This window comes from Mirounga angustirostris, unplaced genomic scaffold (assembly GCF_029215605.1).
Source record: "Mirounga angustirostris isolate CCGP_5_RB_7025 unplaced genomic scaffold, mMirAng1.0.hap1 SCAF_3, whole genome shotgun sequence".
NCBI classification, from domain to species: Eukaryota; Metazoa; Chordata; class Mammalia; order Carnivora; family Phocidae; genus Mirounga; species Mirounga angustirostris.
Genome location: NW_026991711.1, coordinates 31,186,619 through 31,211,609, shown reverse-complemented (window position 1 = coordinate 31,211,609; position 24,991 = coordinate 31,186,619). Strand labels below are relative to the sequence as shown.

At 38.1% G+C, this 24,991-nt stretch overlaps 1 protein-coding gene across 9 annotated transcripts in view; it reads left to right on the top strand.

Moving 5' to 3' along the window:
- The first annotated feature begins 14,422 nt into the window (after positions 1–14,422).
- The window catches only part of LMO7 (LIM domain 7), a 128,263-nt gene continuing 117,694 nt past the window's right edge, over positions 14,423–24,991 (top strand). For all 9 annotated transcript variants that reach the window (XM_064585995.1, XM_064585993.1, XM_064585992.1 and 6 more), the window contains exon 1: positions 14,423–14,493. The gene's annotated coding sequence lies outside the window, so the exon portion shown is untranslated. The remainder of the gene's footprint in view (positions 14,494–24,991) is intronic.

Sequence of the window (24,991 nt, the reverse complement as noted above, 5' to 3'; positions counted from 1 at the left end):
AGTAGCAAAGTGAGGTATGGCAGTTCAGTCTTTGGTGAGAGGGTGAGGTCGATTTTACACCTGGCTTTGTGGTGATATAAGGGTGCTCAAGAGGAAATGCTCAACTGGGAGCCATGAAGGGACATCCCAGGGAAGGACCAGAGTTGTCAATGTAGGATAACCTGCTTGGAGTTTATACTGGAATGAGCAAGGTTTAGAAGGTGGAGGAAGAACTCTGAGCAGGTGAGCTGAAGAAGAATTTGAAGGAGGGAGTGGTTGGCAGGTCAAGCTTCACAGTTTCGAGGAGGGTGAAGTAATCATGAGAAAGCTTCCAGATTAACCCATGCTTGCCTTCCTCCCACACATCCTGTCACACCCAACTGCTCTCTGCTGTGGATCCTTCTGGGTTTTGCCTGAACATCTAGGCAGCGAGCTTCAGTTTGTTATGACTGGCTGTCAGCCCATATTGTCTCCCTCTGGAGTGTAGTTCTAGGCTTGGAGAGCAGACTCTATCTATAAACTAAATCCAGAAGCCTCACAGGACCCAGATTCATGAGCTCCCTGGTGGTCTATCAGATGAGAGAGAAGCCATCCCGATCATTGAGAGGAATCTTAGAAATCTCACCCAGTCAAGATGAATTACATATGTTTGGCCTAGAACATTTTCTCTATCAGGGGTTTGCTTTTTCCTAAAGCACAGATCATTCCATTCTGGAACTTTTATTATGGTAGAAAGTTATTCCAGTTAGTAGGTCCCAAATCTACACAGATTGTATACTTCAGTGTGCAGATTTTTCCACTAAAAGTCTCAAAATCTATTTTTGTGTTCCAAAATCAGTTTTATAGAAACACATCCAGAAGCTCTTGTATAATTAACAAAGGAGACAGACTAGTGGTATTAACATAAACAATTAGCTTGATTGAGGTATAATTGACACAAAAAATTGTAAGATATTTCTTTTTCTTTTTCATCAAATGTAGCTTGGTTTTGTGTTTTTAAACTATTTTGTTGTATTTTCTATGTACTTGAATCCAGCCCTTAAAAATAGAGGACAGTATTTCCAGGGCCAGTTTATACATTTGCAGTACCAGAACACGTCAGCAGGGGGTAGCAGAGAATAGTAACGAATTTCCTGCTTACTTTCCTTAGACTTCCAATAAAGAGCCAAAGCATTTGGAACTGGGAGGAGTTGTGGTGAGTTAGTCCAAGTTCTTTTTCTTATAAGGAAAGTTCTTTTTCTTATAAGGTTCATAAGAACCCTAGATACCTAACACTAAAACCGTGTTTATCAGAGATCATTCTTAGCAAGACTCAGTAAGGGTGCTTCTGAAAAAGGTGGACTTTCAGTTGTCAGTCCAGGCTGATTGAATCAGGACCTCTTAGAGAAAGGCCTGGATTGTTCTACAAGCACCACAGTTATATAAGTCCATTTGCTGTGGTCCTCCTTCTTATGCCATAAGTGTATTTTCTGCTTTGAAACCATATAAGTAAAGTAAATTATCAAAAAAGACCATAAATGCATGTAAGAAAACTTAGGGTTGTGGAATTGTTTAGATATAATGCAAAGATGACACATTAAAAAATGGAAAGATAGATACAAAAATATGAAAGGAAATATCATAATTTGATATTCAAACGTTTCTGTGTGTAGGATAGAGAGGCTGGAAATTCCACTTTGGAAATTTAGTCCTATTCCTGTGAAATTATATATAACTTTTTAAGGGAAGAGGGCATGTAGAATACAGAAATTACTTTATTGGCTTAGCGCCTATTGAACGTCTTTTGTGTTTGGGGTACGGATACCATCTAAGGCTTTTTGGAAGTATCTTTTTTTAAAAAAAATCTTTATTAAATTTCAATAAAACACAAATTTCTAGGTGTACAATTTGAGGTTTTTAAAGAACGTATTTATTGAGATAGAATTCACACTTTTAAAGTATACAATTCATTGGCTTTTGGTGCATTCACAGAGTTCTGCAATCATCACCGCTGTTTCATTTCAGAACATTTTCAGCATTCCAAAAGAAACCTTATACCCATTAGCAGTCACTCCCCATTCTTCTCTTCCCCTAACCCTTGGCAACCACTAATCTACTTTCTGTCTGTATGGATTTGCCTATTCTGGATGTTTCACATAAATGGAATCACACAATATGTGATTTTTATGCGTGTCTGGCTCTCTTCCCTTAGCTATATATTTTCAAGGTTCATCCATGTTGTATCACGTATTAGTACTTCATTCCGTTTTATGGCTGAATGAGACTCCATTGTATGGTTATACCATATTCTATTTATTCATTAATCAGTTGATGGACATTTGGGTTGTTTTCATGCTTTGGCTAATATGAGTCATGCTGCTGTGAACATTCACATACAAGTTTTTGTGTGGGCATGTTTTTATTTCTCTTGGGTATGTGATTAGGAATATACTGTAGCTATCTCTTTGCTTCCTAGAAATTCATTGTTGAATGGAAGGAAGGTTGATGAATGGGTACCAGAAGGACTGCATTGTTAGCTTGCAATAGGAATCCATTAAGAATTATTTAGGGAACTCTTCTGTTAGTGGTCACCTCAGCTGCATTCCTTAATACCAAACATACACTGGAGACAAAGCATATCATTGGTGCCGGGGGTGTAACTATCAAACTGAAGTTCATATAAAATAAGTAGGGACTCTCACCTGTAATATAAACACACTGTTTCCCCAAATGAATGTTTCCCACAGTGATGACTCTCTTGGTAATTCATAGGGAGATAAGCAGATAATTGTTGAGACTTGCTAATGTGTGTGAGACATTTCTGCAAAAAAGAAGGATGTCTCTTGACTCTTGAGAACCCATGATTATATTAAGCATTTGAACTAAAAATATCCTGATAATGGATGTTCACATCTATGTGTGCCTCGTGTGCTAGTTATTTAAAAACTCCTTGATCTAGAAAAAACTAATAATTTATGCACTAGACTAGTCTTTTGGTAGATTTTTCCCCCCTTGGAATATTTTTTCCTATTGTTGGCAACAGCCTAAATTGGAGTATGAACCTGTATTTATAGACAAAATGTACTTTATACTTTACCCTTTAGAAGTAGTTTCTATGATTGTTAACAGAACACAAAGTCGATCTGTAAAATCTGAACACATTTGTGTGTGTGATGTTTTCAGTGAACTTAACTAGCTGCTAATAGGTTGTCTTGGATTTCGTATCTGGATGAAACCTGCCACATAAATTGTCAGCCCTGGAGCGAATCTTCCTCCTTCCTTGGTTTTATTTAATTCTTTCCAGTTGTTGTTCATGTTTGGCTTATAAATGATTATGTTTTAGCCAAAATAATTTGGGACTGTACACTAAATGTTGGTAATTGTATAGGGAAGTGATGACTTTTGGAGCAGAAATTATGCTTAAACTCATTCTTTTTTTTTTTTGCACCCCTAAATCTGAGTGTAGCTGACATTTGGCCTAATGATGATTGAGTGAGAATTTTGAGTGTTTATAAAGACAGTTGGCTTTTCATTATCTGGGGATTCAGCTGGGAGCTTCACATTTTGCTCCTTTCCCTTCCCGGCTTTATGAGGACCTGGGAGTCTTTCCCAACAGAAGGCGAAGTGGGATGTGTAACTTACATCAGCCACCGAGACTGGGGATTTAAGGGGCAGTGGGGCAGGAAAAAATGTTTAGATTTTTGACCATTATGAGACTTTTGGATTCCATTTAGAATTCAGTGATCTGTGCAATTCTAATTGCCACTATTTTGGAAGACGGAGAGCTGGCTTTGGATTTGCTATCAAGTGATATTAGCATTGGCAAAAACAGTCCTAGTATTCTCCAGGATATTATGTAGTACGATGCCAAATCTTCAGAGAGGCCAGTGACTTGAGAATTATGTTGCTTAGAGCAATGCTATTTGCTGAATATACAATATAAGTTAACCAAGAACATGCTGTAATTCAGAGGGTTAACCACATTTTAAAGAGATGGCCAGCCTTAAAATACCATTTTGACTACACATTTCAAAACAGGGTTAGACTTTTAAAGAGGAATTTCCAAGAATTGCCTCATCTAATTTTTAAATTCCTAGTGCTAAGCACCATGTCAGGTACGTCCATAACAATTGTCATTACATGAGTTTTGAATGAATTAATAACTGTGTACCTTCTTAGTATCTTCGATAAAATTAAGAAAGTTAATTTAAATGAGGAAGTTAAATTCCAAGATATTGTTTAGCCTGGAAAAAATTTCAGGTAGCAAATCCATAGTGGTAGCAAGCTCTCAACTTTGAACATTTCGTCCAAGAATATTCCCTTTGGAGAGGGTATATCACTAGAGTGATATGCTTCCATGGACTCTTGTGTTTGTTCTTAAACTATTGACAAAACTACAATGGGTTCATTCTTGCGCAGTAAAATCACTACTTTAATAAAGTGATTTCAGGAACCGAGGCAGGTTCTTCCTCTAAAACACCTCCCCCCGTCACCTCCTGCCCTATACACCTGAAATGAAACCATCAGTTTGTTTTGTTTTGTTTTGGTCTTGTTCTCCTTTGCTTAAAATATTCATAGTGTAAATATCCATTGGAAGAATAATACATAAATTTAACATAAGGGACTAGTATGTGTAAGCTGTATTTCAACCACTGAGAAGTTGGGCGAGACAGTTCTGTCCTTGAGAGTATGGAGTGTAGCCTGGCATGGCCAGGACTTCGTTCCTAATCACACTGTAGAGTTCACTCTGCGCCATGATAGACCCTCTTACTTGATACTCACTCCCTGTAAGTAGGGAGCTACTTACTGATCCAGATCTCAACTCAAGCAACCATACTGTAACTCAGTTTCCTTATGTAAGAATGTGGTAAGAGATCCTACCACATATGGTCGCTGTGGGATAAAGGGAGATTGTGCACAAAGGAAGCAGAGTAAGTGTTGGCTGTCATAATCTGGGTACCTGATTCATAGCAGAGAAGACTGAGGCCTGGGGAAAATCACATACTTACTCTTAGTTACACAAGGAAGGAGTGGGAACCTCCCATCCCAGCTTTTCTGTCTCCGTATTCCTTTTTATTTGGGATGCAGTACCAGGGTGGTTTAAAAAAACAAACAAACAAAAAACAGCCCATCCTTTTGGGAAGAACCGGCTTCTCTAACATTGTGACTAACCTTTTCAATAATTTTACTCAAGGAAAGGAGCTAGCAGGTAGACATTTGTTCTGTTTAAATTACGTTTAGTTTTTACCTAATGTTTTTGACTGTGTGCCTTAATCCTTGTCTTTATAAGTTTTGGGCATGTGTGATCAATAAGATCTCTCGAAATTGCTGTATCATAAATAATAATAGAGATAACTCATGGAATATAAAATTTGGACCTGTATTGTGGAGTTCCGGGGATCATATAGTGGTTACTTCAAAAATGAAAAAAAAATTTGGGGGGAGGGGGGAGAAAGAGTGGAGGAGGGGCAGAGGGAGAGGGAGAGAGAATCCCAAGTAGGCTCCACACCCAGCATGGAATCTGATGTGGGCCTCTATCCAACCACACTGAAATCACGGCCGGAGCCCAAATCAAGAGTAGGATGCTTACCTGACTAACCCATTCAGGTGCCCCAAAATGAATTTTAATGGAAGAAAGGAGAGAGAGGTGTTTTTAATTCTTTGACTGCTTTAGAGATTGACTGAAAAGCATGACAGCTCCTTGATGTGTGTGGCCTGGGGCTTCCAGCTATGGAAAAAACGCCCTGTATGGGCCCTCTCATTCAAAGGTGAACACTCAGTTGTCTCCTGGAATGGAAAAATTAAGGCAGAACCATCTTTGGTGAATTGTTTCATGATATGGTCCTGTGTTCCACAGTGGCTTCTGGTGGTAAATGTTCCTTGGGTTTTGTCCTGTTGGGTTTTCTTGCATTACTTAGGTTGGAATGATTGACATGATGATGATCATATGTATGTATCCTAAGCAGGACCTAGCAGTTGATCAGTTAGAATGTAACTGAATTTGGAATCCATCGTGAGACCAGTTGAAGCTCATAGCTTAGTTTTTGTTGCAAGCATCGCTAGATTCTCTCTTTTAAAACAAGCTCAAATGGGCACTGTGTTTTTATACTGTGATTCCCACAAAAATATGATCGAGAGTGCATTTTGGATTCTAAACATCTTTTACATGGCTGCTTAAAAGGAATTGAAAAATTTAAACAAGATGAGTGTCTGCTGACTTGCGCTAGTGGGGTGTTTTGCTGATAACAAGTCTGGTATGAAGTGGTCTTTGAGAAGGTCCCAGAATGTTTGAGATTTAAGTCATGTGGATTATGTGGTCAGAATTGGAAGGGAGAGATGCAGCCATAGAGAAACATGTTGCTTATAGTGGTGGGAAATCTCATCCAGCCAGAGGATTAAAATAAAACCATGAACAATGCAGTAAAGGGTATGAAGGTAACTCCCATTGGTTTATTAAAATAATACATTTCATAGCAAAAGAGATGGCTTTTTTGGAATTTGTGAACTTGCATTTATTGCCAGAATACTTAGCTGATAATTTTCTTCCTCACAATCTGCCCTTTGAAAACTTCCTATCCTGAGCTCCTCTGGAGGCTACAGGTGGAAAGACGGGTTTTGGCAGCAGGGTTTATGGGGAGTATGCTTTTGGCCTGCTGCTCTACCCTTAAAATGCTTGGAGAGAGTAATGGACTCCAGGAGAAGCTTCTCACCCAAGAGCCTCACGGTGGGTCCTGTCTCTGACCGCTGACAGCTTCTTTCCAATAACAGAGCCTGTCAGCACCCAGGACACAGGGCTGGCCTGCCTCTAGTGTGTAGTTGATTTTTGTTTGTTTTTTAGAGGAGTCAAGTATTTTTTACATATCATCTGTGACCTGTGGAGTAGATAGGGCAAATATCTGGTGTCTTGTTCTAGTTAGGGGACTGAGCAGTGGCTTGTCACAAGTGTGTCGAGAGATGGGTCTAGGATTCAACCCCAGGTCTTTTTGTCTGATGTCCCTCTCAGGTTAGTTCAGGTAATGGTTTTCTTTACCTGCATTAGGAAAAATATGGAAAGGGGCATGAAAGAGGGAAAAACCAAGGTTTTATAGAAGGCAAGTTGTGGCTGTTTGACTGCATTGTGATTATGACTCTTGTTTGTGTTGACTTCTGATAACTTAAGAGGGAAACACAGAGTCTTTCTGTATTTGGTTCCTATGAATCACACCTCATTACGTAAAATGTATCACACCTCAAATAACTTGCTAATGAGTAAGGTTCAAAATTACTGAACGCAATAGTAATTGTTAGATTAGAACTCCTAGGCAGTTTGTTCTTTCAAGGTTCTGGAATTTCTTTCAGCATACTGAATTCTTACAATAAGGATGAGTTTATATTTTAAAGTATGATTTAATTTTTTTTGAACAAACTGCCTTCACTATATTTGAGGTCCTTTACAGATCTCTATAATTTGTACACTTTCCAGGATACAGAAAGTAGTCTCGTGGATTTTTATAATGTAGTAAATCAGTTTCTTCCTTTAATTAAGGGATATGTCTGGCAAAACAGATTTTTGTTTGATAAGATGAAACTTTTTATCTTCATTCTACAAATGGATAGTAACAGCTAATTATCCTAGCTAACATTTGTCAGTGCTCCTGAGTCAGGCAAGTGTTGAGTGCCTCATTACTTTATCTCATTTAATTCTCAGTAACCCTGTGAGGTGGGTACTTTGTATCGCCATGCACAGATCAGAACACTAGGAAGTTAAGAGGCTTCTCCAGAGTTACAGGTAGGAAATAGCAGGGGCTCTGGAGCCTGACCTGGCCCCACCTGGCAATGGTAGATGCCTGTTGTAGGTTTCTTAATGAACATGGCCCAGGTAGCACTATATACCGAAAATCCCTGCTATTAATTTATGCTTTCTAGGGGGCACCTGGGTGGCTCAGTCGGTTGAGCGTCCCTTGGTTTTGGTTCAGGTCATGATCTCAGGTTGTGAGATGGAGCCCTGAGATGGGCCCTGTGCTCAGTGTGGAGTCTGCCTGAGATTCTCTCTCTCTCCCTCTTGCTCTCCTTCTCTCTCAAACAAGTAAAATATTTAAAAATAAATTTATGCTTTCTTTTTTTGATTTAAAACTCTAGGAAAAACTTTTTTGTTTTAGTTCCTTAGGATGGGTCTTAGATGAGTTTATATAAATTTACACGGATATATAATTTGCTGATTAAAAATTTTTACTTCACAATAATCAGATGTTTTTATTACTGAGGTTGAGTTAGCTAGCATACACAGTATGAGCATTTTGTACATGAAAATGTCCAAGGAAACTCTTAACCCACTTAATTTTTCATTTTATTAATGTATAGAGTGCCATATTCGCTCTTTCTCTCACGTGCTCACACACACACACACACACACACACACACTCATTATGTATTAAGACACAGATTTCTTTTATCCGGGAACATTATAAAAAAGATAATTGGAACATTTTTAATTTACCAAATTACTTTTTATATCCAGAACAGTGGAGGATTATTTTAGAAGACATATTGCATGGTCTAATATACTAATTTAGATTTTAAAAAATCTACATACAGATTGAAGACAACTTTTTTAGTTTAGAAACATTTAGTGTGTGATGAAGTTGGGATACTCTGAGTACTTGTAAAACGCTGTAGGTTTTTGGTGTCGGTTGCATGTGGATGGTTCTGTAACTTTCTAGAAAGTTAAACTTTCTGAGCCTTAATTTTCTCACTAGCAAAAGGGGAAATTAAGGATTATTAAATTTAAGGATTATGTAGATTGCATAGATAATGAGAAAAATTACATAGCATAAAAATTTCCTTTATTCTTTAAATGTGGGAGATACAGGAAATTAACTCAAATCTGATGGTTTCTGGCCTTTTTGATTTTTTTAAAATGTTAATTAGCTTGTATATCTATTGCACAAGAAATACCTGTGGTCGTTACAGAATAAAAATAAGCAAAAATAGGGCGCCTGGGTGGCTCAGTTGGTTAAGCGACTGCCTTCGGCTCAGGTCATGATCCTAGAGTCCCTGGATCGAGTCCCACATCGGGCTCCCTGCTCAGCAGGGAGTCTGCTTCTCCCTCTGACCCTAACCCCTCTCATGTGCTCTCTTTCTCATTCTCTCTCTCTCAAATAAATAAATAAAATCTTAAAAAATAAATAAATAAAAATAAAAATAAAAATAAGCAAAAATATATTTAAATAAGGTATAATTCCACCACTTAGAAACAATTACTGTTAATATATTCCATCTTTATTTATATAACACCTACTATAGAGTTGTAGTAATTGGTATATTTCATGTAGTCCATAAATTACTTTATAATTAATACGTTAAGTGGTTTTTTTAAAAGATTTTATTTATTTATTAGAGAGGAGGGAACACAAGCAGGGATAGGGACAGAGGGGGAGTGGCAGAGGGAGAGGGAGAAGCAGGATCCCCATTGAGCAGGGAGCCTGACTTGGGGCTCGATCCCAGGATCCCGGGATCATGACCTGAGCCGAAGGGAGACATTTAACCGACTGAGCCACCCAGGCGCCCCTACATTAAGTATTCTTTAGAAGTAAACTACTTTCATAATGTGAGTTTAAATTTCATGTAGTTTTCTGTTTTATGGTTTTATCATAATTTAACCAATTTCTTTTTTTTTTAGAGTCATAAAATTTATTTTTTTATGTAAAAATAGAAATAATTTTATTTCAATTTAAAATAGCAATTTTATCTTGCTAAATGTGATGATCAGACAAATCCCTTAACTCTTCAAAGAAAGGTTTCTTGGAGGTTAGCATGCTTAGTTAAGTACATACTTTTTTTTTAAATTTTTATTATGTTATGTTAGTCACCATAAATACATCATTAGTTTTTGATGTGTTCCATAATCCATTGTTTTCGTATAACACCCAGTGCTCCATGCAGTACGTGCCCTTCTTAATACCCATCACTGGGCTAACCAATCTCCTCTCCCTCCTCCCCTCTAAAACCCTGTTTGTTTCTTAGAGTCCATAGTGTCTCATGGTTCATCTCTCCCTCCAATTCCCCCCCCCTCATTTTTCCCTTCCTTCTCCTAGTGTCCTCCATGCTATTCCTTATGTTCCACAAATAAGTGAAACCATATGATAATTGACTTTCTCTGCTTGACTTATTTCACTTAGCATAATCTCCTCCAGTCCCATCCATGTTGATGTAAAAGTTGGGTATTCATCCTTTCTGATGGCTGAGTAATATTCCATTGTATATATGGACCACATCTTCTTTATCCATTCGTCTGTTGAAGGGCATCTCAGCTCTTTCCACAGTTTGGCTATGGCGGACATTGCTGCTATGAACATTGGGGTGCATATGGCCCTTCTTTTCACTATATCTGTGTCTTTGGGGTAAATACCCAGGAGTGCAATTGCTGGGTCATGGGGTAGCTCCATTTTTAAATTTTTGAGGCACCTCCACACTGTTTTCCAAAGTGGCTGTACCAACTTGCATTCCCACCAACAGTGTAAGAGGGTTCTCCTTTCTCCACAACCTCTCCAACATTTGTTGTTTCTTTCCCTGTCCATTTTTGCCATTCTAACTGGTGTAAGGTGGTATCTCAATGTGGTTTTGATTTGAATTTCCCTGATGGCTAATGATGATGAACACTTTTTCATGTGTCTGTTAGCCATTTGTATGTCTTCTTCAGGGAAGTGTCTTTTCATATCTTCTGCCCACTTTTTGACTTGATTATTTGTTTTTTAGGTGTTGAGTTTGAGAAGCTCTTTATAGATCTTGGATACCAGCCCTTTATCTGTAGTGTCATTTGCAAATATCTTCTCCCATTCTTTGGGTGGCCTCTTTGTTTTGTTGACTGTTTCCTTTGCTGTGCAGAAGCTTTTTATCTTGATGCAGTCCCAAAAGTTCATTTTTGCTTTTGTTTCACTAGCTTTTGGAGATGTATCTTGAAAGAAGTTGCTGTGGGTGATGTCAAAGAGGGTATTGCCTATGTTCTCCTCTAGGATTTTGATAGATTCCTGTCTCACATTGAGGTCTTTCATCCCCTTTGAGTTTATCTTTGTGAATGGTTAATTTAACCAATTTCTTAATGGACATTCATGATGTTTATAATTGTTCCTATTCCACATAATGCTGTGAGACAATTCTTGTGTCATGTCTCTGCGTTCTTGTCCTGTTGTCTTAGTATAAATTCCTGGGTCTGCACTTGTGTGCTTCAGAGTATGCAAACTTAAGACTTCAAATACATATCACAAATTGCATTCTAGAAAGGTTGTATTATTTTATAACACCTTCAGTAATGTACAGAGTTTGCCAGATTCCCAGGCCCCTAAATATGGACTGTTATTTAAAAATCTTTGTTTAGCTTTTATATTCAGTCTTCTTTAGAAATACAGTTTAAATGGAGTCTCATTTTATATCATTATTTAGATTTATTTAGATTTTGTATCATTTTAATTTTATCATTTAGATTAATATATATGTATTATATACAAGAGTGTATATATACATATACACATACACAGGAGTAGGTTAATATTTTGACATATGGATAGGGGTGGTCCAAAATCCAGGTACTATGATTTTTGCCTTTCTGTAGTCTTTTTCGGGGAATAAACCATTCTGGATACTTGGGCTTTCTGAATATCTGTATATTTCATTATTTCTACTTCATATTCGGAATGTAACCCGGCTTTATCTATGGTGCAGAGGTGTTCCTCGGAGGGTTAATTTTCAGAGCATGTTGTCAGAGTGCTAACTCGAAGGTCAGTCCCTGTGATGAGGTTAAGCTTTAAACTGTTAGCTACCCTTAAGTATTTGATTGCATAGCATCTTGGCCATTGCAAGCTAGTAAGTAGGTGATACTTCCCTTGTTTCAGATGTGTAGACAGGTTCAGAGAGGTTATTTAACTTGCTTAAGGTCAGACAGCTCTTAGGTAATGAAAGTGGAGTATGAATATACTTTTGTCTGACATGAGCCCTTTCTCTTTCCATTTTGCCATTGGCTGTCCTGCCCTCTTGATCGGCCCCATTCAGGGCCATTGACTGTCACTCTTCACTGCCCTCCATGTGTCAATAGGTACAACTCTTCTTTCTTCTAACTCACCTCTTCTACTCTAGGTTAATGTGGGAACTTAATCACCAGATTGTGTCAGGAGTGGATAATTCAGTATTGGGGGCTCTGAGGGGGCTGTCCTGACTAGAGAGAATGGACTTTGACATCTGTTTTGGGTGTTCCTGGGACTTTTTCATGCCTTTTTGGCTTTGGATAGGAGTTCCCAGATAAATGAGATCTTATTGTGTTTTCACTAGTTGGGATCAATGCTCATCTTTTTTTTTAAAGATTTTATTTATTTATTCATGAGAGACACAGAGAGAGAGGCAGAGGGAGAAGCAGGCTCCCAAGGAGCAGAGAGCCCGATGTGGGACTCGATCCCAGGACCCTGGGATCATGACCTGAGCCGAAGGCAGACGCTCAACCATCTGAGCCACCCAGGCGCCCATCTTTTTTTTTTTTTTTTTATCATTTATTTATTTTTGAGAGAGAGAGAGAGTGAGTGGGGGCATGTGGGCAGAGGGAGAGAGAGAATCCTCAAGCAGACTCCCCACTTAGCTCGGAGCTTGATGTAGGGCTCGATCCCAGGACTCTAAGATCATGACCTGAGCCAAAATCAAGATGCTTAACTGACTGAGCCACCCAAGCGCCCCTCAGTGCTCATCTTGAGTTTATTTTGGATCTCTTTGGGGCAGAATTCAAGAGAGTTTGTGCTGCACAAACTATGAGCACCTGGCTAGCTGGAGTAATCCATGAGGCACTCAAGGTTTTCCCCAAAGGAATGTACCACTCTGTTTGGATATGTTTTATTGCATTTTTATTTTATTTTATTTTATTTTATTTTATTATTTTATTTTATTTATTTATTTGACAGAGAGACAGTGAGAGAGGAATGCAAACAGGGGGGAGTAGGAGCGGGAGAAGCAGACTTCCCGCTGAGCAGGGAGCCCAATGTTGGGCTCGATTCCAGGATCCCAGGACCATGACGTGAGCCAAAGGCAGATACTTAACAACTAAGCCACCCAGGAGCCCCTGTTTTATTGCATTTTTAAACTTTGTGTTTTACTTATGTGGCTGTGAGGTCCTTGAGGGAAGAGCTTCTGCATTTTTTTTCTTTAGATCTCCACCATCCAGATAAGTGCCTGTAACAGAGATACTCAGCCAATGTTCCATTCATGGGGCAATGTAGCCTTTTTGTAGATTAATGCTGTGTATGGGAAGGGATCCCCTACTTCTTGTGTTTGAGTGTGTTACCTCCTGGCCCAGGCTCCCATCCATAATTACAGAACCAGCTTATGAGAAACTAACTTCTATTCTACAAAATAACTGCTTGTCAGTTAACAGACAATATGCCTAGCCGTGGTGATGTTGGGCACCATGGAAAAGATGCGGAATGCATACAGGGATTGTAGGTGGGCTGAAGACCTAGCCGTGGTGAGTAAGGACAGCAGGAGATTCGTAGCTACTTAGGGTTTAAGATCAGGGACTTCCCAAATCAGATTTCCAATATGGTATTTCTCCCTGAAGTGGCAGGTGGAGCAAGGACTCCTGCCTGCAGGTGGTGGATACATCTGTAGGTCCACTGGGGTCACTGCTATTGCCATGCACACTGCCCACACCTTAACTGGGGACCCAGTGTCAGGACTTGTTCTTGGAACAGCTTATTCCTACTCCGGCCTCTCTAAGACCCCCTTTCCTCTCAGCTACTCCACCCTCAAGAGACAGGATCTGTACATATTTTTCCAGGGGCTTCACTAAGGAACATTGGTTGTGGTAACTGTAGGTGGTCTGTTCTTATGTCATAGCCTTAAGTGGGGAATTGTCTGTTTAAAGTACGTACCGTCTTCCGTGCCTGTCTTTTGTCTCTCTGTGTCAGGATTTCATAGCCCTCTCTCTAGGATGTTTCAGTAAATATGGCTCATTACACAAATCAGGGCCAGTCCATGAATCCATTTAAGGAGAGCATGCCCTCTGCAATTCAGCTTTGTCATGAAACTTGAGAAATTGAAGGATGGAATTGAAATTAATGATGTGCATAGAGTTGATATTTCAAGTTTATATCTTAATCTGTTTTTATTTACTCTTAGTAGGCTAGATTGCCCATAGAATTTTTATAGAAAAGATGTTGGAAATGTAGCTTCTAACTTTTGTTGATTACCCATAAAATGGTTCCATTACAGAAAACTCTCATCGTGGGTTGTTTTTTTTTTTTTTTCCTGTTTATATTTGTTAATACTAAAATGGCTCATCTCTCTCTTTGTAACATAGAACCACATGTAATTTCCTATTGGGGACAACTTTTGATGATATATGCACATCCTTCAAGATAACATTAGATGCATATTAATTAATCTAATGCTAAATTTGACTGTATTAACCCTGATTAAGAGAAAATTAATACCCAAATCTTGTTTTTTTCAGGCAGTAACAGAGAAGAATTTTGAAACAAAGGATTTTCGAGCTTCTCTGGAGAATGGTGTTCTGTTGTGTGAGTAAGTATTTAAAGCAGTTAAAAAATAATTCAAAAGCGAAGATGTGTATGTGTGTTGTGAGTTGTCTTCACTCTTCCCTCCATGGCCACCATAATCACAGATCTGTTTTCTTGGTAACAAGTGAGATTTGATCTCTGCAAATTGACACCCCCCACAGTACCAGACAGTAGGAAGGGGTTATCAGTCTCTGCATCTAAAGATAGCATTGGTGAAATATATATTATTTTAAATTAGTAAACAAGAAAGATTCTGTTATTGCTTGATGGGCCAGTAGGGGTGGGTGGTTGAGGAGGAAGCCTTATTACATTGCACCAGCTCTCCCTCTGAATATTCTTTTTTTTTTTTTAAAGTTATTTATTTATTTATTTATTTTATTTGACAGAAAGAGACACAGCGTGAGAGGGAACACAAGCGGGGGGGTGGGAGAGGGAGAAGCAGGCTTCCCACTGAGCAGGGAGCCCAATGTGGGGCTCGATCCCAGGACCCTGGGATCATGACCTGAGCAGAAGGCAGACACTTAACGACTGAGCCACCCAAGTGCCCTTCCCTCTGAATGTTCTAACATATGGAATTGCCTGGTTTAGAAGTTAATATAAAACTTTTTTCTTCATCTGTAAATAGTGATGCTTGTAGAACAAATTTAAGCACTAGCAAATTTTTCTTTTAAGCTTTAAGTGGAGTCCTCACATTGCCACCATCAATTTGAGTCAATGACCCATGGGCCATTCATTCAATTAATATATTATTGAAAATCACATCCCAGGATTTTGTTATCATAAGTAAACTAGGCTGGTGGCATGACTGATGGTATGGAGCCTACATTGTGTGTTTAGTCCCACTGTTTTGTCCCCCAGTGGATGCATAGTGCAGTTAGCCAGGTATGTGACCTTTGGGGGTGAAGGGGAGGCATGCCTGTGGGATGTAAAGATGAAGTCCCTGGTGAGGGTGCAGTTGCAGAAGTGAGCAAATAAATTATAAGAATGCCCTTGAGTATGCACCCACATTTTTGAAAGGGCTTAAGTACTCCAATCTAGACACTTATCACATAGGTATTTATGGAATCTGTCCACAAAGTAAACATTGGGAGTATATGTGCTTCTATTTAGATGATTTTGATTATCCTTTTATTTTTATTTTATTTTTTTATTTTATTCTTATGTTAATCCCCATACAGTACATCATTAGTTTTAGATGAGGTGTTCCATGATTCATTGTTTGTGCACAACACCCAGTGCTCTATGCAGAATGTGCCCTCCTCAATACCCACCACCAGGCTAACCCATCCTCCCACCCCCCTCCCCTCTAGAACCCTCAGTTTGTTTTTCAGAGTCTATCGTCTCTCATGGTTCGTCTACCCCTCCGATTTCCCCTGCTTCATTCTTCCCCTCCCGCTACCTTCTTCTTCTTTTAAAGGAAGGTTGCTTCAGCAAAGATCAGGAGTCAAAGGGCTTAGGTTTGATTCCTTGCCCTATTACTTTTGGACATTTGAGCAATTAGCATCTGAGCCTTATTTTCTCATCCGTGAAGTGGAGATCAGCATATCTGATCTGCCTATCTCACAGAGTTGCAAAATTCCATAATATGTATATTAAGGTTTATATAAACTATCTTTGCATAAATAAAAGTTGTTGCTAGGAAGATGGCCATGTAGATAATAACATCTATCTCATTAGCTCTGTTGGTAGATGTTCAAATTTTTTGTCTTAGAGCAATATTATTAAATTGAACCATATGCAGTTGTTGATATTCAACCCTCTGTGACCTTCAGAAATGTCAATTTCATGTGGTTCTGCCTAATACATAGCAGAGCAGGCATCTGAAGAAGGGCCACAAGTAAAGTTTAAGGGGTGTTTCTTGTCCTCTTCTGATGTATATTTGGAAGTGCCATTGCCAAATATGTTTAAACTAATTCTAGTAGACCACATGGTCAATCTAATTGGTCAGTGTTAGGAAATTACTTTATATTAATTTGAAAACTATAGAATTTAAATGTGTCCTAATGTGTTCAGAAGATGGGGGGAATGATGGTTAGAAAGATGCATGTGATCTGAAAGCTACCTTAGCTATGAGTGTGGACTATTTAGAGGTTTGCAATGAAATAACTTTCTCCACAAGTCAGGATAAGCCTTAGCTACGAAGTGTGCCTATGAAGTATTGAGTTGTTTGTAGACATGTGAGAGCATATAGCCCAAACAGGTGATCTTTTCAAAGAAGTCACTTTGTGGGTATATACTGCCAGTGATGAACTATCACTTAAATTATTTTTAGGGTTCCCCTTTTTGGGGCATTGCCTCCATAACAAGATCATTAAACATACTTGTGTGACAGTTTTTTGTTTGTTTGTTTGTTTTTGTTTTTATTAAAATGCAATTTATGCACCAGCCTGGTCTCTGAATGATTTGAGGTGATTTGTAAAAACCATACCCAACCTGAGAGGAGGAGCATATTGTTACCAGTGAGGATATTCAGAGTTGATGAAAAACTGTTTTGACCACAAGCTGTACTGTTAAATACATAAGTTCACAGCAAACATTTGGATGCATGTTTTATATTGGTTTAAAAAAAGTCACTTTAATTCACAACTTCCAAAAGCTCATTCTTAGATTGTTTCCTAGCTGGAATAATACCAATCGGGGGTTTTGTGCGTTAACCAGATTAAGTCTAGTCAATATGTTTGGTACCCAGTATTCTTTAAATGAATGTTTTCCAAAAGTAGCGTAAGTAAGTATTAAGCTATGGTAATCAGCAGTTGTAGTCTACTGAGGGGCATCAAAGCCCTGTGTGATGTTTGTATTAAAAAAAAAAAAAATCATTCTCTTAATTGAAAATCGCATTATGTACGGCCACTGGTTAATGAAGCATACTAATCTAAAAGGTGTAATGTTGGGGTGGGGGAAAGCCTAGGTAACACTGTTCTGTATAAATCTGTAGTGAAGAGAGCCTAGCTGGTTGGCCTGTGAAATGATTAAGAGGCTTCACTGCTGGGTAAACCTGGACCTGAGTTCTAATGCCTACCCGGAAAGCACAATCTGCCATTCAGAGTCTGGTATTAAAAGTCCTGACTCTTAAATTCATGGTAAATATAGTAAGCCGTCTGTCTTTGAGAATATTTTACCCAAAAGAGATCTCAAGTTTTAGCTGAAATATGATTAGGATATTTTAAAACTCTGAATTCATTTTCTTACAAGAAAAGGCTGACTTCTGCTTGGTTCACGGCCAGGAAAATGGATTCTTGTGAAATACGGGGTCTGCTTGTTGCCTATTAACAGTCTCTAGGCATTCTGGTTCATTAACATCATTAAAGAGCTTTCTTATTATTTTATCTAATTTCAGCAGTCTTTTATCCGTTAGTCATAGTTTATCCTTTTTGAGCTGGCATTCTGAAATATCAAAGTCAAGAGTTAGAGGAAGTGAGCTTATTATAGCTTCCACCCAACTGGCAGTTTTCTGACATTTCAGATAGTCTAAATTGGGTATAAAACTCTGCACTGAGGTTTTAGACAAGATACATACCTGCATAATGAGGATAATGTGCCTTTATTGTCTTTTAATCTGATTGACTATTGAAGTTAGTATCTTCTGTTAATCATTTTAGTATCATTTAGTTTGATTGACTGAGATCTCATTGAGTTGAGGGCTAAAGAATACTCTGCTGGTTGAAGTCTGTTACAGTTAAATCTTTTACTGTATATCTTAGACAGGTAATCTTTCTTGGCTTTCCTAAACAGTGAGATGGGAACAAAATCTAATTTGGGTTTTTTTTTTCAATTAGTAAAAGGATTGACAAAGTAAGATGACTTCAGTTCCTTGTTAATTATTGACAGTATTTGTTAATCAGTCCCCTATCTGCAATGTTTATTAGTGTTCACCAGGACCTTACTATATATTTTTAAAAATATGAGATTTGCCACTACCTAAATATCCAAACCTCTCTCACTCTGTGGTTCTAGCAGAATTATTTCTCTTCTCTAAACGTATTTAGTTGAGGCATATCTAGCTAGTGATAGGAGTTAGTAATTTCACACTCATCTTATGATAGCAATCTTAGAAATGCTAAAATGAAAACATTCTTTATTTACCTTATGAAGTAAGAAGATATATTTGAAGATAAATTTATTGGGTGTGTCTCTGGTTAGTCAGTCTATACTTACCATCCCTGGAGTATTGCCAATCCTTGCTTATCCCATGTCAGCCAGCCATGCCGCAGAAGTTTACATGTGAGCCGTATCTCAGAAGTGTGTCTTTTTGAACTTGGCTCAAATTATTGAGAAAACTCTTCTCACACTGTTGCGAGGCCTTCTTTTCATTGGCTCACAGCTTGGAAAAAGTGAATCAAGATGTTCACCTATTTGGTTTGAAAAATCCTATTTTAATTTATTATGCCATGTGACCACTACACTGTCTACATAAACAAAACATGATGTTTAGTTAAAGATGCATTCAGTAGAAGGAGAAAAATTATTTTTAAAAATTCCTGTTAATTTTCTATGGGATTCTTGGGTGATTGTTTTAAAGCATGACAAAGAACTTTGTCACTTCTCATTCATGCAAGAGAGCTCTGTCTTTTGTAATAGTTGGAGAGTTTCACACATTGAATGGCAGTGATACCAGTGGGCCCTTGGGCTTCTTTGCCATGTTCCATGTGAAGCCCAGAGGGCCTTCTTTAATGAAGACATTTTTTTTTTTAGAGTTCTTTCTGGTTTAGAATTTCCTGAGGAGACAAACTGAGGGCTGCTGGAGTGGTGGGGGGTGGGAGGGATGGGGTGGCTGGGTGATAGACATTGGGGAGGGTATGTGCTATGGTGAGTGCTGTAAATTGTGTAAGACTGTTGAATCACAGACCTGTAGCTCTGAAACAAATAATACATTATATGTTAAAAAAAGAAGAAGATAGTAGGAAGGGAAAAATGAAGGGGGGGAATCGGAGGGGGAGACGAACCATGAGAGACTATGGACTCTGAGAAACAAACTGAGGGTTCTAGAGGGGAGAGGGGTAGGGGGATGGGTTAGCCTGGTGATGGGTATTAAAGAGGGCATGTATTGAATGGAGCACTGGGTGTTATACGCAACCAATGAATCATGGAACACTTCATCAAAAACTAATGATGTAATGTATGGTGATTAACATAACATAAAAAAAAAAGAATTTCCTGAGGAGGACACTTGTTTCCATACATCTCTCCAGCATGCCAACACTATCCATTGATCCTCATCCGTATTATGGCCATTTGCAATATAAGTAATAAAAATGATTTTTCTGGGGCGCCTGGGTGGCTCAGTTGGTTGAACGTCTGACTCTAGGTCTTGGCTCAGGTCATGATCTCAGGGTCCTGAAATAGAGCCCTGCAACAGACTCCGCGCTCAGCAGACTCTGCCTGGGATTCTCCCCCTTCCCGCTGCCCTTCCCCTTGCTTGTATGCACATGCTCGCATTCTCTTTCCCTCTCTCAAATAAATAAATAAATAAATAAAATCTTAAAAAAAAGATTTTTCTTCACTTAAAGTATTATAAGCTTTGAAGTTTCCATATTATTTGATAACCCTCTAGTAGTCAAAGGAAGATGCAAGTGTTCAGGTTCATAAAGACAATTTTACAATTTTAAACTGCTTTCTCTTTATGTTAGCATTTTGTGGTTGCCAGTCTATATGTTCTGTTTTTAAGATGCGTAGTCAATTTTTTTCTGTAATTTGATATCTACATATAACAAAACATCATTTAAAAAATAGTTTATTTGAAACCTAGCTTAGCAAACATCAATTTAGAAGTTCACTTCTGTGACAGTAGTTACATTGTACAGACTCATTGCAAATTTTGCAGGTATTTTGTATTGTGGCTTCAGTCCTGTTTCATAAACCTGTGTGTACCATCTATAAGGCTTTCCTGCCCTAAATATAAATTACTAAGAGGAGAACAGACAGCATTTCAGTGATAGGACCTCTGAGACAGAAATGAGAATGATGGTCTACCAAAAATACAAGGAAGTAATGTGTATGCTAGATGTATGAGATACGAGAATTTTATTAATGTTGATCAGCAAGAAGTTATTATTGAAGTCAGTTTTCATGTAATAAAGGGGTTCAGGTAGGCACATGGAAAACAATGTGTTGGCTGTGAAATAATGCAAGTATGGTAATTCTGGTCAGTGTATTGAGAAGTAAGCTAAATAAATGAATATTGTAAAAAGAACAAATATATAATGGTATCACATCAGTTAAAAGTAGAGCAATTGCCTTATATGAGAGACTTAATCTCTAGAATTTTTTATGTATTAACAATCACCAGTCAGAAAATTAGATCAGATCCAAGGGGTTAAAAGTAATAGTGACAAGGTTTAAAACACTGTTTTCTTTAGAGAAATGTGTGAGACTGTTATCTTGGATGTCGAAAATGTTATGGTAAGCTGTAAGATTTAAGAGATGAAATGATAAGCTATATTTCTACATAGGGTAATAGATGTCAATTAATTTATAATTTTAATCCAATACTCATGTTAAATCTAGTCAGGCTTGTCTTTATAAGTATTATTTTAACATTCACATGGAAGAATAAGCAGGTTAGAATAGGAAAAATTATAAAAATAAAAATTTCTGTGAAATGAGCTTGTCTGTCCCAACATTAGAACATGTGACAAACATGACAAAGCACAGTAATTAAAAATTGTGGATTGCTTTATAAATGTGCATATTAATATAGGAACAAGGTCCAAAATACATTCTTACATGTAGGAATTTGTGATAAAGGAGATATGAAAGCATGCAGAAGAGATAAATCAGTTCATTGTACTGGGATAAATAATTGGCTAGGAATGAATTTTTAAGCCCACCAATAAATAGCCTAGGTTAAGATAATAGAAAGCTAAAAAATAAAATTGAAGAGTTAAAATCTTTGGAGGCAGTTTAAAATTCTAAGCTTTGAAGGAGAAGGAAAAAAAATAGATTTAAATCTATATATAAATAGATATTCTGACAACATTCTGAGAAAAATACATTAAGCAAAATGACTTAAACATTATCTAGATTTCAAATAAACTGGTGAGATAGATACACACTTGAAAACCTCAGTAGACAAATGAGCAAAGGATGTGACCAAATACTTCACAAATAAAGAACTACTACTGGAAATAAGCAGTAAAATCTTCACCTTCATTAGTAAGAAAGAATTATGTGAAAACCAGATACTCTTTTAATTGAAGGTGGTAAATAATTTGAAATGTTACCAAATGATGGCATATTATGGCAAAATGGTATATACTCAAAATGACCAATTGAATATAAGCTGGTACAGCTCTGAAAAACAATGTGACAATACCTATCATGTACTTGTATGCTAGTTTTTAATTAATATAAATATATATTAACTTACCATAAAAAATTACAGGACTTTTCCCAATAATCTTCCCTTTCGGGAATAAAAAAAATAAGATTACAAAATGGGGGAAATATGTATAAAGCTTCTTCCTAGTGGAAAATATCAAAAACAACTTAAATATCTATAGTGTGATAGATAAAATCGGTGAGATCTTGTACATCCCTGAAGAGTGGTGTAGAAAGGCAAGGCCTCTCTGTGGAAGATCATGCAGTGAGTGCGGTGTGCAGGTGAAGAGGGACCGCACTGCGGGTCTAGCCTGCGCGGTTGAGGTGGGCACCTGAATGCTACCTGCTGGCCCAAAAGTAAATTGATTTCGCATTGCCAAGTTCCTTTCCAGACAAGTATCAAGAGCTTGACACTGTTGATTTTATTTCTAGAAATAGAATATAGGAAACTGTAAGGGATGAAGGTATGCGTACAGACCTGCATCGGAAGCATTTTCACAGTGGCAAAAATTGGAGTGAACCCAAGTCCACATGAGAGAATAACGTATCACTCTCATCTGCATCAAGGGGTGGAGAGGAATTTAGAGATGTCACTTAGTAGTAAACAGCAGAACCAGGGCTGGAACTCATAGTCCCCCTGCTAGATGCATTTCGCTATTGATGTGGTATTCAGAAATGTCTTGAGGAGTCCGTTTTCAGACCTCTCAAGCTTTGCTCAACTCACTTCAGGATGCTTCAGGCCTAACAGGGAGGCTAAATAAGAGAGTCCTATCATAATAAAACTATAATCGTCAGGTGTATTGATACTGACTTGTTGCTCTTGCACACTTTCCCATCTTAGCACTTATTGTAAACTATTTGTGTTCCAACTCAGCACTGTTCAAAATTACCGCAGGAATTTTAGAAATTAAACATATTAATTTTACTACCAGTCTTTGAAAGTATTAAGGTGACCATAAATTTTTATATTGAATGCTTTTAAACTTTAATTTTTTTTTTTGTTTTTTTTTTTAGAGAAGGGGGGAAGGGCTGAGGGAGAGAGAGAATCTTAAGCAGGCTCCACACCCAGTATGGAGCCAGATGCGGCTCAATCTTACAATCCTGAGATCACGACCTGAGCCAAAATCAAGAGTTGGATGCTTAACTGAGCCACCCACATGCCCCAAACTTTAAAATTTTAGATTATATATGCTTCTTATTTTACCCAAGGAAATGTGATCACTAACTACTCAGAGTGGTTTTTATTTTAGAGAGATTATAGCTTATGCATTTAAATGGAGGTAATTAATGAAAAGTCTTAGGAAAGAATTTGCTTAAGGTAACTTGTCTAAATTAATATATCTGATAGAGAGTTTATTCTCTTGGTCAACATTTGACAAGAGAAACAACATCAAGGTTTGACTTGTCTGGCAACAGAAAACCTAACAGAGGGGAGGTGTCCTTTTTGGGGAAAGCTAAAAACCATTTCTCACATTTGAGTGAAATGAAAAGGTAACATTTTTCTAATTTTATTTCTATAAAGAAGATAGAGGTTTTGAATCACAGAAAAATTTCTGTATTAAAAGTTAGATAGCGGGTTTTTGCAAATATTTTTAAAGCACCTACGCAATACCAGGTACACCGCTAAGTGTTAAGGAGATATTTGGAAGGAGAGAATTTCCTTGTACTTAGCAGTTTCACTGTCTAATTAGTGCAGTGCTCTGTCTTTAGTAAGCATTCAAATATTTGTGGGCAGAGTTGCATCTAGAAGAAAACTAGGCAAATGAAGATGTGCTAAATAACAGATAAAAAAATCATTGTTCTTTAATTTGTAAGGAAATATATAATGTCTTCATTACATCTTTTAAAATGTAGTTACCAAGGGGCGCCTGGGTGGCTCAGTCATTAAGCATCTGCCTTTGGCTCAGGTCATGATCCCAGGGTCCTGGGATCGAGCCCCGCATCGGGCTCCCTGCTTGGTGGGCAGCCTGCTTCTCCTTCTCCCACTCCCCCTGCTTGTGTTCCCTCTCTCGCAGTCTCTCTGTCAAATAAATAAATAAAATCTTTAAAAAAAATTTTTAAATGTAGTTACTAATAAGAAAATTTGGGGCGCCTCGGTGGCTCAGTTGGTTAAGCGACTGCCTTCGGCTCAGGTCATGATCCTGGAGTCCCGGGATCGAGTCCCGCATCGGGCTCCCTGCTCGGCAGGGAGTCTGCTTCTCCCTCTCCCACTCCCCGTTTGTGTTCCCTCTCTTGCTCTGTCTTTCTCTGTCAAATAAATAAATAAAATCTTTAAAAAAAAAAAAAGAAAAGAAAATTTGACTAATGGGATATATATTTAGAAAATGTAGTCAGCAGAAAGATAATAGAAATATGCATGTGTGACTGACTGACCAAATAATTCATAGGTTAGAAAGTTCACTCTCAATGTACTGATATGCTCTTTGAGGTCAATGTCTCTAGGACATTTGGAAAAAATCTTCGGAAATAGGAAATTGAAAGGTGTCCCTGCTGAAGAGCTTTCTGATAAAGGGGAGATGAGGCTTGGCATTTGGAGCTAGTTTCTGGAGACTAAGAGAGCACCAAATTCTAGTTCTCATTGAAACCATTTATAACTGATCTAGATGTTACACTGAACTTTATGTACAGTTTTCTTGGAGTGTCACCTCTGAGTTATATTTAAAGTCAGGACACATACACTGGTGACAAGGTTTCAGAACAGAGGCAGCCTTCGAGCATCTGTTATGTAACTCAGCTCCCGTTGGAGGAAGTGGGCAGGGTGTTTTGGAGAGAAGAAGAAAAGGAAGCAGGCAACAATGTAGGGATGAGCTGAAGGAGAGGGGTTGCAGGCTTTTGCCAGTGTGGTCTACCACCGGAGATAGCAAATGACTAGGTGTTTTCTCTTCTGGTTTTAATCTTACCAAAAGAGCAAACCTCTGATGTGCTAGCAAAGCACATACTAGGTTTGTGCCATGGCCTGAGGGAAGGCTTGGGGGAGTTGAGGTATAATTATATTTAGGATTAGAGGAATGGTGGGCTTGCAGGCAGATAAAATGGTCCCTTGACTGCCTCTACTTCCTTGTGTACAGAGGCAACTGGAAGGTTATCATGTTATATGATTCTTAAATAGAGCCAGTGACCTCAAGTGAGTGTTGCCTTTACGAATTCCACATGTGTAATTGAAGAACCCTTATTATGCAAAGAAG